This window comes from Scyliorhinus canicula, chromosome 19 (genome assembly GCF_902713615.1).
Source record: "Scyliorhinus canicula chromosome 19, sScyCan1.1, whole genome shotgun sequence".
In the NCBI taxonomy this organism is placed as follows: domain Eukaryota; kingdom Metazoa; phylum Chordata; class Chondrichthyes; order Carcharhiniformes; family Scyliorhinidae; genus Scyliorhinus; species Scyliorhinus canicula.
In genome coordinates, this window is record NC_052164.1 from 88,239,462 (window position 1) to 88,258,897 (window position 19,436).

The window sequence follows — 19,436 nt, forward strand, 5'->3', positions numbered from 1 at the left end:
TTTGCATTTTTTTCATCTCTTCCTTAGTTCAAGTGTTGGGTTTGAAGTCTGTAGGTTTCCTTTGAAACGTCTCACTCTTCATACTTCCTTTCGGAAGGGGTTCTTGTTTGCTTTTCTCACCTTCACCTTGGAATCTGTTCTCATGTTTTAAAGCTGTTTGCTGTGTCAATTTTGTTAAGTACCAAATTTCAGTCAGTTGAAAGTTCCTAACAAAAAATCAGTTTTCAATGACCAACCTCAGGCAAACCAGTATTTGGATCAAGAAGTCCTTTCTCTTCCCTAGCCAAAAGCCAACAGAAGGAGAGATGCCATTCAGCCCCTCAGTCTAGAAGCCACAGCAGTAAAAAAGTAATGGAAATTCAATTTGTCTGTAAATTGAGGTGGGGGCTGCAGAGGTCTCAAATGATTTACTCCAGAGAAGGTTGCATTGTGATCTCTCAGCAGGCTATTACAGCACAAATACTGGCCACTTAGTGAAAAATCGCATGATACCCATCAAGGCTGCCAGGTTTACAGTGCAGTAAATTGTTTGAGTACATCAGATAAGTGGCAGGGGCAGAAGCGAGGTTGTTTATTGTTGCACAGAAGGCATTTTTCCAAGCAAACGTGGCAGTTCTAACATAAATAACTATTATATACCAGAGAAATGATTGCATTGTCTGACTTAAGTCCACTTGCGTTATTAAAAAAAATGACAGTATCTGCCTTACACGTTCAGGATTTCCATTACCTACTTACACATGTACCTTGTGTAGTGAGTCGTAAACTGGTGAGGGGATAATGAATCAATGTTCTTATTGTGAGAGCTCTTAGTAACCAAGGCTAACGAGATTTATTTGAATGGAAGCATTTGTGTTTATTCTTTCCAGGTGAGGTGTATAATTCAATTCATACCTGGCGCTGTTGCTGCAGCGATGAAGTCATCCTGCCAGGTGCTGTTTATACAAGTGGCATTTCTGAAAGGTGATGCATGATTTGTTTTTGATTGCATGGAGTGCATCAACTTATGTCAGTTAAGTTCTGTGCTACAGTAAATTCACTGTCCAGTATTCATGATTTAATGCCTCTTCTCCGTGACTGTTGGATTCACAGGAGAGTAATCTTTTAGAAACCAGATTTCCAAAGGATTTTCTCAGCATTTTCTGCAAATCCCCCTTTTTTCAGATAGTTGGTAGTTTCTATCAATAAGAGTAAGACCCAGATTTTCACTCACGAGGCAGATAGAGCGATTCAGATACCGGGAGTCAGGGAATCTCTTTGCTCGCCAAGCCAGCCTCACGAGAAACCCACCTGAATGGCAGAATCTTCACTCCATTGGGGACAGGGGTGGAATGGACTCAGTTCTACCATCCCTGGACACAAATCGGGGTTGGCCCACAAGGGTTGCCAAGTGCCAAGGCGGACTACTTAAAAGGCCCATCTCACATTCCTAAAGTAGAAGGTTACTGTATTAAACTATATTAACTAACAGAACGTTCAAGTACACAACTGCTCTCTATCCCTGACACTCTTCTAACTCCTTCTAACTTTTAACTCTTAACACCCTGAATTCCCAAGTCGCATGATGTATATATGACTGTTCTGTGGTTCCCTCTAGTGGTAAGAAGCATTATCATTAACTTGTTAGCTCTTTACACCCCAGGCAATATACATATCATTACAAACCCCTATGACTTCTTATAGTTCCTCTTATAGCACATGCCACCCATCCCCCATCCTTTGCCTTTACACCCTCCACACCAACTCATCCAGTATCCACCATGAAAAGACCTCAGGAACCATATGATATGAAATAAAATAAAGATCTAGATATCTATTACAGCCTTTACTATTGTTTTTTTTTAAATCTCTGCCATTCATGAAAGCCCTTTCAAAATATTTAAATCCTCTCAAGTGCTTAATCCCTCTTAAAAACAGACTCGTATTCAAAAACCCACATCATATTTAGCTGATCCTTTAATAATCTCTTTGAACTGTCAATAAAACTATGAGCTTAGGCTCTCCTACTGAAATAACAGTAGCTTATTTCCAGAACCTAAGTATGAATAATTACATCACAGAATCACAGAATACTTAGGGCACAATATTTGGCCTTTTGGACCATCGTGTCCGCACCATGTCTCCAAATAAGCATCCTGATTTAGTGCCATTCCCTTGCCTTTTCCTAACACCCTGCATATTGTTTCTATTAAAATGGCCATCTACTGCTCTCTTGAATGCTGTAATTGAATCGCTCTCCACTGTACTTCCAGACAGTGCACTCCAGGCCTGAACCACTTATTATGTAAAAAAGTTTGTTTTTCTTATCGCATCTGCTTCTTTTGCAAATCAGCTTAAACCTGTGCCTCCTCGTTCTTGATCATTTTACAAGCAGCAACAGTTTCTCCCTATCTGCTCTGCCCAGCCCCATTGTGATGTTGAACATCTCTATCATGTCTCCTTTTAACCTTCTTCTCTCCAAGAAGAACAGTCCCAAACTTTCCAGCTTAGTCTTTTAACAGAAATTTCTCCTCCCTGGAACCATTCTTGTAAACCTTTTCTGCAATTTCTCCAATGAGTTCATATGGTTCCTATAGTTTGGCACCCAGAACTGTACACAATATTCCAGCTGAAGTTTAACCAGTGTCTCATATAACTTCAGCATAACCCCCTTGCTCTTGTATTCTATGCCCCTATAAATAAAGCCCAGAATACTATATTTATTAACTAATCTCTTTAGCTGTCCTGCCAGCTTGAATTACTTATGCATATATACACCCAGGTCCCTCTGCTACTGCACCCCTTTAAGAATTTTACACTGTCCTCTTCACAATTTACAATAATTTAAAGTTTTGTATCGTCTGCAAAGTTTGAAATTGTCCTCTGAACACCAAGATCCAGATCATTAATATATTTCAGGAAAAGCAAGGGTCTCAACAGCAACCCCTGGGGGGCACTTCACTACAAAACTTTCTCCAGCCGGAAAAATATCCATTGACTATTACACTCTGTTTCTTCTTACTCAGCCAATTATGTATCCATGCTGTGACTGTCCCCTTTATTCCATGAACAAAACATTTTGCACAAGTCTGTTGTGTGGCACTGTATCGAATGCCTCCTGAAAGTCCATGTACACCACATCAACAGCATTACCCTTGTCATACTTTCCCGTTACCTCCTCAATAAACCGCAGGAAGTTAGTTAAACACAATTTCCCGTTTAGAAACCCATGGCGGTTTTTCCGAATCAACCCACATTTTTCCATGTGACTACTCATTCTATCCTGAATAATTCTTTCTCAAAGCTTGTCCACCACTGGTGTTAAACTGATTGGTTATAATTGCTGGAATTATCCTTATAAACGTTCCTTTACAACCGTGTAACGTTTGCAATTCTGCCGTCTTCTGGCGCCTCCCCCTGAGTCGGGGGAAGGCTGGAAGATTATAGCCAGCATTCCTGCAGTTCCCATTCTGACTTCCTTCAATATCGTTGGATACAGCTCCTGCAGTCCCAGTGCCTTGTTAACTGTAATTACAGACAGTCTATCCAACACTTTGTCCTCATCAATTTTGAACCCTTCTAGGGAAAGAGTTTCTTTGTCTGTCTCCATTACCTGGATAGCATCTACCTCCTTGGTAAAGAAGGATGCAAAGTATTCACTTAGTACCTCAGCCATGGCTCCAGTCTCCCCTTTTGGTTCCCATTTGGTTCTACTCTACCTTTAACTGCCCTTTTACTATTTATATGCCTATCGAAGACTATGGGATTCTCCTTTCTATCGGCTACAAGTCATTTCTCATAATTCCTTTCGCTTCTGTAATGCTTTTTTATACCTCCCCTCTGAACCTTCTGTATTCCTTTTGGTTCTCAACTGTATTTTCTGCCTGACACCTATCATAAGGGCAGCATGGTAGTATTGTGGATAGCACAATTGCTTCACAGCTCCAGGGTCCCAGGTTCGATTCCAGCTTGGGTCACTGTCTGTGCGGAGTCTGCACATCATCCCCATGTGTGCGTGGGTTTCCTCCGGGTGCTCCGGTTTCCTCCCACAGTCCAAAGATGTGCAGGTTAGGTGGATTGGCCATGATAAATTGCCCTTAGTGTCCAAAATTGCCCTTAGTGTTGGGTGAGGTTACTGGGTTATGGGGATAGGGTGGAGGTGTTGACCTTGGGTAGGGTGTTCTTTCCAAGAGCCAGTGCAGACTCGATGGGCCGAATGGCTTCCTTCTGCACTGTAAATTCTATGGTAACTAAGCACACTTTTTTTTCCTTATCTTAACGTTTATCACTTTTTCATTGAAGGAACTCTGGGTTTGTTTGCCCTATCGTTCCCTTTTTAAGTAATATACCTTGGCTGTGTCTGGACCATTTCTGTTTCGAAGGTAGCCCATTTTTCAGCTACAGTTTTCCCGTCAACTTTTTGTTCCAGGCTAACCAGCTCAGCTCTGTTTCTGTGTCATCAAAGTCAGCTCTCCCCCAATTAATTATTTTCAATCTGGATTGCCTACTATCCTTTTCAAACATCATCCCAAACCCAATGATCACTGACTCCTAAATTTTTCCCCATTGACACACAGAATTTTATCTCTTGAGGTAACGTCAACAAACAGCTATTGTAATTGTTAGAACAGATGTTTTTCACTGACACATACAGCTGGGGATTTAAATAAATTCACAGCCGAACAGTTCTACAGATTTTATCCACCCTTCAGGACTACGCTAAATATTCATAACTCCCACATTGTGGGTTAAAGTCCTTGCTCACAACAAAAATGGAGTCCATTTAGACTCTGCACTGAGTACAAATGGCACAGTTAATTTCAGATTTCCCTCATCTGGGAGTCATGACCTTCCTCCTTTCCAGTACTGGCAAAAATGGCATCAGTCGGAAGTGGGTACGAGACTTTGAATCCGGTGCCACCATTTTAAATCTCTCTGGAGTCCCCACAGCTCAGCAAAAATCAATGCCAAAGCAGGAACAACATTTCTTAGTTCCTCCAGTCCCACGTGTGACAATGGGCATGTAGTCATTATTTAAACCACAGTACATAACACAGTATTTGCAGGAATAGTCCTAAAAATGTCTTGGTCTGGCTGTCTATGCATTGGGAGAGATTTGTTCCGAGATTCAGTAAGATTAGAAAAGAGGATGGTCCTGCATAGTGGTGGTCCCATTCATTGAGATTAATAACACTGCACCAGTAAATGGGCACGTCACTTTCCCCTGCTTGAAGGAGGCTCTGTGTTCAATGAATTTTGTTTTGGGGGGGGGGGAGCGGAATGGTGGGGAAAGGCCAAGAACACCATCTGAAGCAGTTGGCATTTCTCCACTTCCAGGAGGAACCCAAATGTCATTCATTGGGATTGGGAGCTGTCACATTAAGCGGATGCTGGGGAGGAATACGACTTCTTCCAGATAGTGGTAAAGCTGCACAAGCCTGATTGCTGTCGAACGGATCCTACATTCTGTTCAGTTGGGTGAGAAATTATTGGCCATTACTTCTCTGCCTTTCGGCTCAGATAAGCGTCAGATCAAGCCCAAGATGAGGTGCAACGCCTTTTCTTGTTCAGCTTGGATCTTGTATGGCTTTCTTGGGGAAACCATTAGAATTGTCTTCAATTGGAATTTGAATTGGATTAAGCAATCAGATGGGTTAAGGGTTTGCCCTGTCCACTTTGCGCATTGGCTTTGTGACTTTTAAGGATGGAATAAAAAAGTTTTAAAATTTAAAAACTAGAAATGATTGGCTGAGAATGCTGAGGAATTGCCAGACTGGTGTCATCCCTGTGTATTCTCAAGTTGCTGATCTTGGAGGTCTAGTATGGGCTCAGAAATGGAAGGCAGAAGGGTATGATTTGAATCATGGCATATAATATTTCCTGCACTCTGTGACTGGGCAGACGGACGGTAACGGATCTTTAAGACCCTACACTTCCCACGCTGACCAACCATTTCATATTGAGAAAGTGCAATAGAATTTAACTTTCATTCATTCAACAGGTACCAGATTCAGCAATAATAAGGAATAATGCAATGACATTTGTGGAGCTGGTGTGGGAGTATCATATGCGGTGCTTGATCGTGACTTGGCCCTTTTCATTTGCTGTACTTATTGAAGATTTGTCTCCCAATCTACTAAGCTTTGTAGAGTCCAGGAGGAAAGATATGACTGGCGTTGGGGAAAGATGAAATTCACTCCCTCAAAGTGTCATTCCATTGCTCCCTAGGAGCACTGCATGACTTTCATGGTTCAATTGCTTTAGAACCTGATATTTTAAAATGGAACAGCTATTCTATTTAGTCAAGGAAAAAATGCAGCGAATACTCAGGTCAAATTAATCAGGGAAGCTTTGATAGAGTAAATTATATTTTCTTGTCCTTAATTTCCTTCTGTTCTTATGTCTGTGGCATATTTTGAGGTTTAGAGAATTTTGATTGGTAAATCACAAAAAGGTTATAAACCACTTGAAATTGCTGAAGCATATCACACTCCAACCTACCTGTCATCCGACATAGAATCAGAGAATCCCTACAGTGCAGGAGGAAGCCATTCGGCCCATCGAGTCTGCATCGACCCTCTGAAATAGCACCCTGCCCATGCCCACTCCCTCGTTACCCTACCCAATCTTTTGGACACTAAGTGACAACTTAGAATATGAAATCCACTTAACCTGCACATTTTGGGACTGTGGGAGGAAACCGGAACACCCGGAGGAAACCCACGCAGACACAGGGAGAAAGTGCAATCTCCACACTGACAGTCACCTGAGGTTGGAATTGAACCCAGGTCGCTGGCGCTGTGAGGCATCAGTGCTAACCACTGTGCCACCGTACCACCCACGTGTAATGTCACAGTGATGTTCAGAATAAAGGCTCAACTACAAAACAAAGCAAGGATAAAACAGATTTTAAATTCACAAGTAGATGCTTGATGAAGAGATCGAACTGTAGTGATTGATACTGATGTGCTACAGTGCGCTGAGGACATCTGCTGGCAGTTCCAGCAACATACACACATGGGGAGGCAGTGGCATAGTGGTCACTGGACCAGTAATCCAGAGACCCAGGGTATTGCTCTGGGGACATGGGTTCAAATCCCACCAGGGTAGATGATGGAATTTGAATTCAATAAAAAAAACCTGGAATTAAAAGTCCAATGATGACTATGAAACCATTGTCGCTTGTCATGAAAACCCATCTGGTTCACTAATGTCCTTTAGAGAAGGAAATCTGTCATCCTTACCTGGTCTGTGACCTACAGGTGACTCCAGACCCACAGCAATGTGGTTGACTCTTAAATGGGCAAATAATGCTGGCTCGGCCAACAATGCCCATATCCCATGAACAAATAAAAAACACTGCAATTATATTCTCGCGAAAACTGGTTTTGCAGTAAACCAAAAGACTTGCGTCTTGCATTCATCAGGACAAATACAGTAATATCGAATCAAAGATAGAAACAAAAAAGAAAATCCCAAAACACTTGAGCTTAAGTACCAAATATATTGATAGGAAGCCATATATGATGGGGCTGGTTTAGCTCACTGGGCTAAATCGCTGGCTTTTAAAGCAGACCAAGCAGGCCAGCAGCAAGGTTCGATTCCCGTACCAGCCTCCCCGGACAGGCGCCGGAATGTGGCGACTAGGGGCTTTTCACAGTAACTTCATTGAAGCCTACTCGTGACAATAAGCAATTTTTATTTCATTCATGTAACAACAGACTTCAACAATCAGCATAAATATAGACAATAATTATTAATAAATAAAAGGATAACTTCATTTTCTAACAGCACTCTAGGTGTACCTACACCAGAGGGACGGCAACAGTTTAAAAAGGCAGCGCACCATCCCCTTCTCACGGGCAATGAGGAATGAACAACAAATGCTGCCCTAGCCAGCCATGGTCACATCCCAAGAAAGAATAAGTGAAACTTTACATAATCAGATTTTTAACAGTATCCACCTCAGTGAATTCTACACTGACAAAGTTGACTGGTCAGTAAGACCAACACCGAGGAACATAGGAGCAGGAGGAGGTCTTTCAGTCCCTTGAGATTGCTCCACCATTTAACAAGATCATGGCTGATCTTTCCCCTCAATGGCTATCTTCCTGCACTTTCTCTGTATCCCTTGATGTCACTGGTATCTAGAAATCTGTCAACGTCAGCCTTGAACATACTCAGTGACTGAGGGCATGTTTCTCAGCGGCAGAGCAGCATTCACTGGTGGTGGGATTCTCTGCTCCCTCTGCTGTCAATGGGAATTTCCAATGAAGCCACCCCACAAAGTCAAGAAACCCACGGTCGGAGGTGTGCTGTCATCAGCGAACGGCCGGGGAATTCCGGCCTGACCCTTCACATCCCTCTGGGGTAGAGAATTCCAAAGTTTCTCCCGCCTCCTTGGAAGAAATTTCTCCTCATCTCAATACTAACCCTCTACCATCCCACCGTGACAATTCTATTGCAAACTGTATCCTAAATTACAGCTAATTTAACATTAATGAGCAATGGTGCGATAGATTAATATTTAATCTGGATCAATCTATGAACTTCAAATAAATAAAATGTTGCTTGAAGAAATGGATTAACTGTTTTAAAGTTTGCACGTGAGTATATGGTGCAATAATAGGGGCAGCATGGTAGCATGGTGGTTAGCATCAATGCTTCACAGCTCCAGGGTCCCCGGTTCGATTCCCGGCTGGGTCACTGTCTGTGTGGAGTCTGCACGTCCTCCCCGTGTGTGCGTGGGTTTCCTCCGGGTGCTCCGGTTTCCTCCCACAGTCCAAAGATGTGCAGGTTAGGTGGATTGGCCAGGCTAAATTGCCCTTAGTGTCCTAAAAAAAATAATGTTAATGGGGGTTGTTGGGTTATTGGTATAGGGTGGATACGTGGGCTTGAGTAGGGTGATCATTGCTCGGCACAACATTGAGGGCTGAAGGGCCTGTTCTGTGCTGTACTGTTCTAATTCTAATAATGTTGAGAAATATAACAGTGTGACACATGCAGGAAATTATCATGATGGGAATGTCAAATAATGCTTTCTCATCCCAAACCTGTCAAAATATTTTCAATAGAGAAGTTGTTTCTTTAAATTGACTGACATATTTTGAAGTGTTGCACAGACTTTCTTAATGGGAAGTGTGCGAGATAAAGTATGGAAAATACTGAGCGATTTGAAAATAATATTTCTGACTTAAGAATATAAAATAATGAAGGAGAAAGAAAGTTAGTTCAAGTCAGGGTCCATGTATAATTATCCTATCAATGTTCCTCCTTTACTTTATAGCCCTCCTTGAAAGAAAATTAAGCCGATTATTATTGTCTCATTAACCCGCAATCTGACTGCTCAGCAGACAGTTACCACAAATCAATTATCTTCTCCAACAAGTGTTAGACCATAAGAGATAGGAGCAGAATTAGGCCACTTGGCCCATCGAGTCTGCTCTGCCATTCAATCATGGCTGATATTTTCTCATCCCCAGTCTCCTGCCTTCTCCCCATAACCCCTGATCCCCTTATTAATCAAAACCTATCTATCTCTGTCTGAAAGACACTCAGTGAATTGGCCTCCACAGCATTCTGCGGAAAAGAGTTCCACAGATTCACCACCCTCCAGCTGAAAAAATTCCTCCTCATCTCTGTTTTAAAGGACCGTCCCTTTAATCTGAGATGGTGTCCTCTGGTTCTAGTTTTTCCTACAAGTGGAAACATCCTCTCCACCTCCACTCTATCCAGGCCTCGCAGTATCTTGTATGTTTCAATAAGATCCCCTCTTATCCTTCTAAACTCCAACGAGTACAGACCCAGAGTCTTCAAACGTTCCTCATACGACAAGTTCTTCATTCCAGGGATCATTCTTGTGAACCTCCTCTGGACCCTTTCCAAGCACATCCTTCCTTAGATATGGGGCCCAAAACTGCTCACAATACTCCAAATGGGGTCTGACCAGAGCCTTATACAGCCTCAGAAGTACATCCCTGGTCTTGTATTCTAGCCCTCTTGACATGAATGCTAACATTGCATTTGCCTTCTTAACTGCCGGCTGAACCTGCACATTAACCTGAAGAGAATTCTCCCTTTGTGCTTCTGCTTTCCGAAGCATTTCCCCATTTAGAAAATAGTCTATGCCTAGATTCCTCCTTCCAAAGTGCATAACCTCACACTTTCTTTTCCACTTTGTATTTCATTTGCCACTTCATTGCCCACTCTCCTAGCTTGTCCAAGTCCTTCTGCAGTCCACTTGCTTCCTCAATACTACCTGTCCCTCTCCAGATCTTTGTATCATCTGGAAACTTAGCACCGGTGCGTTCAGTACCTTCTTCCAGATCATTAATGTATATTGTGAAAAGTTGTGGTCCCAGCACAGACCCCGAGGCACACCACTAGTCACCGGTTGCCATCCTGAAAAAGACCCCTTTATCCCCACTCTTTGCCTTCTACCAGTCAGCCAATCCTCTATTCATGCCAAGATCTTACCCTTAACACCATGGGCTTTTAACTTATTTAACAGTCTTCTATGCGGCACCTTGTCGAAGGCCTTCTGGAAATCTAAATTTCCACTGATTCTCATTTGTCTAACTTGCTTGTTACCTCCTCAAAGAACTCTAACAGATTTGTCAGACATGAACTCTCTTTGACAAAGCCGTGCTGACTCAGTCCTATTTTACCATGCACTTCCAAGTGCTTCGCGATCTCATCTTTAATAAAAGACTCTAAAATCTTACCAATGACCAAAGTCAGGCTAACCGGCCTATAATTTCCCGTCTTCTGCCTCCCTCCCCATTTGAACAGTGGTGTTACATTAGCCACCTTCCAGTCCTCTGGGACCCTTCCTGCCTCCAGTGATTCCTGAAAGATCATCACTAATGCCTCCACAATATCCTCAGCTATCTCTTTTAAGAACCTGGGGTGTAATCCATCCGGTCCAGGTGACTTATCCACCTTCAGAACTTTCAGTTTCCCCAGAGCCTTCTCCTTAGTAATGGTCACTGTACTCACCTCTGCCCCCTGGTTCTCCTGGAGCTCTGGCATCCCACTAGTGTCTTCCACCGTGAAGACTGATGCAAAATAACTATTCAGTTTGTCTGCCGTTTCCTATTATTACTTCTCCAGCCAAATTTTCTCGTGGTCCAATGTCTATTTCTGCCTCTCTCTTGCCTTTTTTATATTGAAAAAAATCTCTTCCTATCTTCCTTTATATTACTAGCTAGCTTGCACTCTTACTTCATCTTCTCCTCCCTTATTGCTTTTTTAGTTGTCCGCTGCTCGCTTTTAAAGGCTTCCCAATCCTCTGGTTTCCCAATAATGCTTACCACTTTGTCTGCTTTTTCCTTAGCCTTTATGTTGTCCTTGACATCCCTCATCAGCCAGGGATGCCTTTTCCTCCCCTTAGCATGGTTCCTCCTCCTGGGGATGAATTTCTGTTGTGCCTCCCTAATAACCCCCAAAAACTCCTGCCATTGCTGTTCCACTGTCTTCCCTGCTAGGCACCTTCTCCAATCAACTCTGGCCAGCTCCTCACTCATGCCTTTGTAGTTACCCTTATTTAATTGTAATACCGTTACATCTGATTGCAGCTTCTCCCTCTCAAACTGCAGGGTAAATTCTATCATATTGTGGCCACTGCTCCCTAAGGGTTCCTTCACTTTAAGATCCCTAATCAAGTCTGCCTAATTACACATTACCAAATCCAGAATCCAGTAGGCTCTGTCACAAGCTACTCCAAAAAAACCATCTCTTAGATATTCCACAAATTCCATTTCTTCGGATCCACTACCAACCTGATTTTCCCAGTCCACCTGCATATTGAAGTCCCCCATGATTATTGTAATAATTAGATGGTTCTTTCTTTAAAAAATTCATTCATGAGATGGGGATGTCTCTGGCTGGGTCAGCATTTATTGGCCATCGCTGATAAAGAGCCGACCACATTGCTGTGGTTCAGAGGTCACATTTAGGCCAAACCAGGTAAGAGAAGCAAACTTCCTTCCGTAACGGGCATTAGTGAACCACATGGATTTTTACAACAAACGACAATTGTTTTGTGGTCATCAATTTCACCATCTGCTGTGGTGGGATTTGAACCTGGGCTACCAGAGCATTACCCTAGGTCTCTGGATTACTAGGCCAGTGACAATATCACCGCTCCACTGTCTCACCGGTTGACTGTATTCTGAGTCAGAAACAGAGGATGGACTTTAGAGGGCCCATTTTCTGAAAAGGTTCCAAGACATCCCTGACCCTAGCACCAGGGGAGCAAAACACTATCCTGGAGCCTCATCTGAGGCCACAGAAATACCTATCTACTCCCCTTATAATTGAATCTCCTATAACTGTTGCATACCCACACTTTTTACTCCTCCCCTGTACAGCTGGAGCCAAACCTGCGCAATGAATTTGGCTGTTGCTGCTTTCCCCAAGGAGGCAATTCCCCTTAGCAGTATCCAATGCGGTATATCGGTTTTGTAAGGGAATGGCCACAGGAGATTCCTACAGGCGATGTGGAGGTTAGGTGGATTGACAATGCTAAATTGCCCTTTGTGCCCAAAAAGGTTAGGTTGGATTATGGGGATAGGGTAGAGGTGTGGGTTTAAGTAGGGTGCTCTTTCCAAGTGCCGGTGCAGACTCAATGGTCCAAATGGCCTCCTTCTTCATTGTAAATTCTATGATTACTACAGAATATAGCCCTTACAAACTATAAACCACAGAAATGTTGCCCTGTCTTTGCTGCCATGTTTAGGTAAATGTCCACCACTCCCCAGCTGGCTGTGACCCTCACCTGCAAGAGGAAAGGCATCTGTGAAGCAAGCGGGTTTCGCACAGCTTTTCTCGCCTGATCCAGCAGTCTGCGCAATTTTGGGAAAATTCCGCCTATAGATTAATATCGCATTCCAGGATTTGAGCACATAGTCTCAGCTAACCCTCCAGTACAGTATTGGGGGAGTGCTGCATTGCCAGAGATGGTTGGCTGTATTCTCCATCGGTGGGATCCTCTGCTTCACCGGCAGAGCACTCATGACCACAGATTTCCTGATGGCATGGGGCTGCCCACAATGGGAAATCCCATTGACCGGCTGCTGGGGTGGAGAATCCCGATGCCGGCGGGGGCGTGCCACACCAGAAAAGGACGTGATAGGACGGAGAATCCCGCTCGCTGTCTTTTGGATGAGATACTTAACAGACCTCCTGTTTGCCTGATCAGGCGCTGTTGTGTGAGAGTACCTTTAAGAAATGGATGGATGTTTAAGCAATGTACCTTTAAGAAATGGAGCAGCTTGTGTTATTTAAGTGATGTCAGAGTGTGGGTGGAACTGGGTTTTTAGCTCAGCCATCTTGCAGTGTTTAGTTCAGTTTGAGAGAGCAGCTGAAAAGTGCCTGGCTGGTTTGCTGTGAGCTGTTTGAAAGGAAAAGCCAGTTTTCAGGAAAAGAGCTTGGGTGTATCTGTGTATGCAGTAAGCTGGAATGCTGTGATCTCTGCCAGCAAAGACTATCTCTGAATCATTTGGGTGATTTAAACTCATGAAAGTAATGTCTTTAACCTGATGGTTTTTTGTTTAAAGGTGTTAAGTCTTTTGGAGGTTTGAAGGAATATTTTGAGGGATTATTTAGTGTTGTATTATTTTCGGGGTTATCTTTCAAGTAAGGGGTGTTAAAGGATCCAATGTTTATTTAAGGTTAAGTTGAATTCATGGAATAAACATTGTTTTGTGTTTAAAAACCCATGTGTCCATAATTGCAATACCACACCTGGGGAACAAGCCATGTGCTTCAAAAGCAACAATATATTAAAGGGAGTGGTGGGTTGAACTTTGTGATACATTTTGGGGTTCTGAAAACGCTGCTCCCATAACAGGCAGACGTAACAGTTCTTATTGCAATATTTGGAAGGCGAGCTGCAAATTCTCCTGATGTCCTGCCAACATTTCTCACTCATCTAAAACTACCAAAACAGATCAGCAGGTCATTGAAAATAAAATAAACAGAATACGTTGGCAATGTTGCTCACTCGAAATTCATAGCTCGACATCTCTTTATAGATATTGATTGATCTGCAGTGCATCACGGTAGCATGGTGGTTAGCATCAATGCTTCACAGCTCCAGGGTCCCAGGTTCGATTCCCGGCTGGGTCACTGTCTGTGTGGAGTCTGCACGTCCTCCCTGTGTGTGTGTGGGTTTCCTCCGGGTGCTCCGGTTTCCTCCCACAGTCCAAAGATGTGCGGGTTAGGTGGATTGGCCATGCTAAATTGCCCGTAGTGTAAGGTTAATGGGGGGATTGTTGGGTTACGGGTATACGGGTTACGTGGGTTTAAGTAGGGTGATCATTGCTCGGCACAACATCGAGGGCCGAAGGGCCTATTCTGTGCTGTACTGTTCTATGTTCTATGTTCTATGTTCTAATTTCAGCTTTCCAGCATTTGGCTTGTTATATAGCTGTTTAATTGTTCAATTTGCTGTTTCTGGGAGCTTGCTATGCACAAATTGAGCCATTCAAATTCCAGAGCTTGGGTCTTTGGTAGCTGGAGGCACAGCCACCAATGGTGGGGCAATTAAAATCGGGGATGCTCACGAGAATTAGAGGAGCACAGATGTCTCAGAGGGTTGTGAGGATGGAGGGGAGCTAGGGAGTTGACAGGTCATGACTAAACGTCAAAAAGTAAGCACGTTATGACACCCTGGTGACAGGAAAGACAGCATATAAACAGAGATCTGCTTTATCTTTCTTAAACTGTGGATCTGTTCCACATGCCATGATAGCTTATGGCCTGCTGCCACCGCGTATGTTGAAGGACTTGAAGTAGACCTCAAATGATCTGCCCCTATGCTATTTATGCTTTGAACGATATTGAGACTGATCAGGGCTCTGGTTGAACACAATTACATGATGTTTATTACCAGCAACAACAATATACAGCTCTGCACGGGCCTTGACGTGATCTGGGTCCTGACAGTTTTATAGGCTGATTACTTGACTATATGCCCGACACATGAGGAGATACAGAACCATACAATCCCTACAGTGCAGTTGGAGGCCATTCGGCTCATCGAGTCTGAACTGAGCCTCTGAAAGAATACCCTACCTAGACCTACCTATCCCCAGAAACCCACCTAACCTGCACATTTCTGGACACTAAGGGGCAATTTAACATGATCAATCCACCTATGCTGCATACCTTTGGGACTGTGGGAGGAAACCAGAGCACCGGGAGGAAACGCACGCAGACACAGTGAGAAAGTGCAACCTCCCCACAGAGAGTCACCCAAGGCCGGAATTGAACCCAGGTCCCTGGTGCTGTGAGGCAGCAGTGCTAACCACTGTGCCACCGTGCCGCCCTAAGTGCAGGATTTCTGTCCTCTATAAAGGTACATGTCATCGCCTACATCGACAGGCACACAAGATCACAGCACCAAATATTCACACAGATAGGGGGGATATCTTAACTGCTAATGTTTGAAGATTATGAATTTCAACTTTGCATCCACAAGCTGAAATGAAATGACAAGTTATCAAATTATTCCACCTGAGTGGCTTAAACTCTGGATTGAGCTGTGCTCTGCTATTTATTTTGTATCCATGACATATAATAATAATAATCTTTATTATCACAGTGGGCTTACATTGAAATGAAGTTACTATGAAAAGCCCCTGGTCGCCACATTCCAGCACCTATTTGGGTACACGGAGGAAGAATTCAGAATGTCCAAATTACCTAACAGCATGTCTTTCAGCACTCGTGGGAGGAAACCGGAGCACCCGGAGGAAACCCACAAAGACACGGGGAGAACGTGCAGACTCCGCACAGACAGTGACGCAACTGGAAATTGAACCTGGGACCCTGGCGCTGTGAAGCCACAGTGCTAACAACTGCCCGATATGATTAACTCTTGAAACTATTACTTGTTAAAATAATATGTATTTTAAAATTTCTATGAACTATTTCTTCTACAAGGAGTTTGCAATTTAAAAATCACAAGGCTCTATGACTCTAGGTAAGAAGGTCTCCAGGTATAGGGTAGACTTGATTGCCTCGAACCAGAACAAAGAGGCTTTCCATGCTTTCCGCCATTGCTTCTCCTTTTCCTCTCCTCTATCCACCTAATGAAAATTGTTCACTTGGGAGATGTCTGGGTTATTTCCCTAGTCTAGAAGTACATCCCAGCCAGAGATGTGAAAACTGGAGAAAATTCAATCATGACCACGTTATCGTGAAGGTGGGGATCCCAAACTGGTCATTGACAGAGATTCAATTTAAACTTCCGCAATAGGATTAAATCTAGTCCACCGACACTAAACATGCAATCTCAATCCACAAAATGATTGATATTTCCTTTGCAGCTTGGGAAAGTGTGCTCTGCATCAACCAATGTCATAGCTGGCCTAGGGAGTGGCTGAACGATGGCATTAGTTCCCCTGAATTGAAAAAAAAAAGTGTTCCTTTTCCCATAAGAATGAAAGAAGAACTTTGCCTTGATGAGCACAGATTTTTTGTTAAAACACATGGCATCGTTGGAGAAAGAACAGCTCAGAAGGGTGAGGTAGATAGAAGAAAGTGCACAAGTAATTGCTTGCAAGTAGAACAGTGGGTGAGAGCAGCGACAAAAAGCAAACTGACATCCATTTCCGGTTGAAGCACAAAACTGTTTCCATAGCAACAATCACAATGTTGTGATATTTCCACAATCTAGATTTTAACTTTCACGTCATGGAGACTTCTGAATTAGAATGAGGATAGTTTCCAGCATATTCCCTTATTTAGAGCATTAATTCATTAACCTGAAAGAAATGCATGCCTCTAACTACTTGCCTCAAGGGTAAATTTAGGGAAACGGTAAAAGATAATGGGAAGACCTCATGTTTTGGTAATAAAATTTAATGCAGAGACTCTATAAAAATGCCAAATAATTGCTTCCAGACAAGGACTCCACGTAAAATGGATTCCATGTTGTCAACTCCAAGGTAGCCAAGATGATTAAGGGGCCCGTACAATGATAAAGTTCAAACCACCATTCCAGTAATGTTAGATAAATAATACTCGAGCACTTTGAGTTTATCTTCTCTTGGCAACTAGCATTTCAATGTATTTCAAGGGTTTTTCTGAGAAGTAGTTTGTTTATCCCCCACCAAAAACTGTTAATATTCCTAGATATTCCTGCTGGCATCTCTTTAATTTTTGTCAGGTGGTTTTTGTTTTGCCAAATCCAAAGCAACAGATTATGAGGCTCCAATACTGGTGCTGGTGATGACAGTGTGAAGAATGAGCTGGCTGTTTGGTGTTTCATTTCCAGATGGAAAACATTATTATTGATTACCTTTCCTCTTTCCAGGAGACAAACCTTCGCTCCTTGCATGCACAGATAGCCTGTTGATCTCATGCAACAAACAAATCCTTCTGCACTTTTAAGTGGGTAACAAAATAATACAATTCGTAACAGCACTAAAAACCTCCGCATCAGACTACAAACACATGGTGAAGATTTTCATCTGCTCAGTCCTTCTTGGATATTTTACCTCAGACCCACAAAGAACCATTTCCAAATTCAAGCATAGGATACTTACTCTTGAAACATAACTTTATCCATTAGATAATCTGGGAGTTAGAGCGAACGAGGCACAAAACAAAAATTCACTGAGCATAGCACAAGCCCTCTCTGATTCTTTTAATAGGGAAAATGCTTTGACAGCTCTATGGGCAGGATTTATGGGGCCTTCCTGTCGGCGGGATCTTCCAGACCCACCAAATGCGTCCCTCGGGCAAGCCATGCAAAAGGCCACAGACATCAGCGGGACCGAAAGACGCCACCAGCGACCAATGACGAGCCGGTTCTGCTGCCGAACAATATGCCATGGCTGTGGCCCTAGAAGATCCCATCCTACAGAAACTACAGACCAAATTTGTCGTGAAATAAAATTAATCGTCAAATAACAGCACAAAGATAACCTTAAAATAACCTTAGCTTACAAACTTTGTCCCCCTAACGCCATAGTACTTTGGAACTCTTCATATCTTGGAACATTTATCAATATAAAGAAAGATGAACTTGCTTTTTTTGACCGGGAATCTGCCCCACTCCTACCGCTTGCCATTGGCACAAGTTGATCCTCAATCTGATTGGTCACATCCCAAACCCACCTTCCTCAGCCATCAAATCCTCAAATGGGACTTCAACCCAGAGGTTCTGGTTCCGAGGCAGAGATGCTACCCACTGTGACACAAGAAATATCTGGATGAGCACTTAAAACTCCAAGGCATAGTAGTCTATGGACCAAGTGGGCAGCACGGTAGCATAGTGGTTATCACTATGGCTTTGCAGTGCCAGGGTCTCAGGTTCAATTCCCGGCTTGGGTCACTGTTTGTGCAGAGCCTGCACGTTCTGTGTCTGCGTGTGCTTCCTCCGGGTGCTCCGGTTTCCTCCCACAAGTCCCGAAAGACATGCTATTAAGTAATTTGGATATTCTGAATTCTCTCTCCGTGTACCCGAACAGGCGGCGGAATGTGGCGACTAGGGGATTTTCACGGTAACTTCATTGCAGTGTTAATGTAAGCCTACTTGTGACAATAAGGATTGTTATTATTATTATAATTATAAGTGCTAGTAAATGGGATTAATTTAGATTGGTATATGATGGTCAGCATAGACATGGTGGGCCGAAGGGCCTGCTTCTGTGTTGTATCGGTCTAAGATCTCCTTGCTCTGCCTCTGAAGCTTCTTAATTTGTGTTGCCCGTAACTGGGCTACGGGCTAATATAAGCAGTGCTTGATCTTTCTGCAGTAGATCTTTTACACCTTCTTATCCTCTATGTATAAAGTCCAGCATTCCCTTAGTCTTTTAGAATATTTTTTGTATCTGTCCATGCCATTTTCATGATAAATATACATGGGTTCCTTAGAACCCCTTAGACTTAGACCTTCTATATTTCTATCTTTACACCATTTTAGAAAGTACCTTGTTCTATCCTCTTCAGATTTAAAGTAGAAGATCTCACATTTGCCTCCACTGAAAACCATTTGCATATTTTGTCCCGTTCACTTCTTCTATAAATATCTCTTAGTATTGCAGGGAACAGAGCAACCAATCTGTGCACAGCAATCACCAGATAATCCTTTTTTAGGTTTAGATCAAGGGGTAAACATCAGCCAGCGCATTAAGGAATCTTCCACTGCTTCTCTTCCAAATATTGCCATAGGTTCTTTGACGTCCAATTGCAGGAGTAGATGAATCCTTGATTTAACATCTCACATTATCCTAGAAATCTGCGTGCCTCATTTTTGGACATATGGAGCCAGAAGGGCTTAGAGATTCACCAAATGGTGGGACCCAAGTATCCCGTGAAATTGGGTCTCCATCTTGATGTATATGTGATGAAGGTGTGGCTGCATTGCAAGAACATTTAGTTGTCTGAAGAAGAGGGAGTTGCAACTGGAAACTTGTGGGTACAAGTGGCAGTGGAAGGCGTTG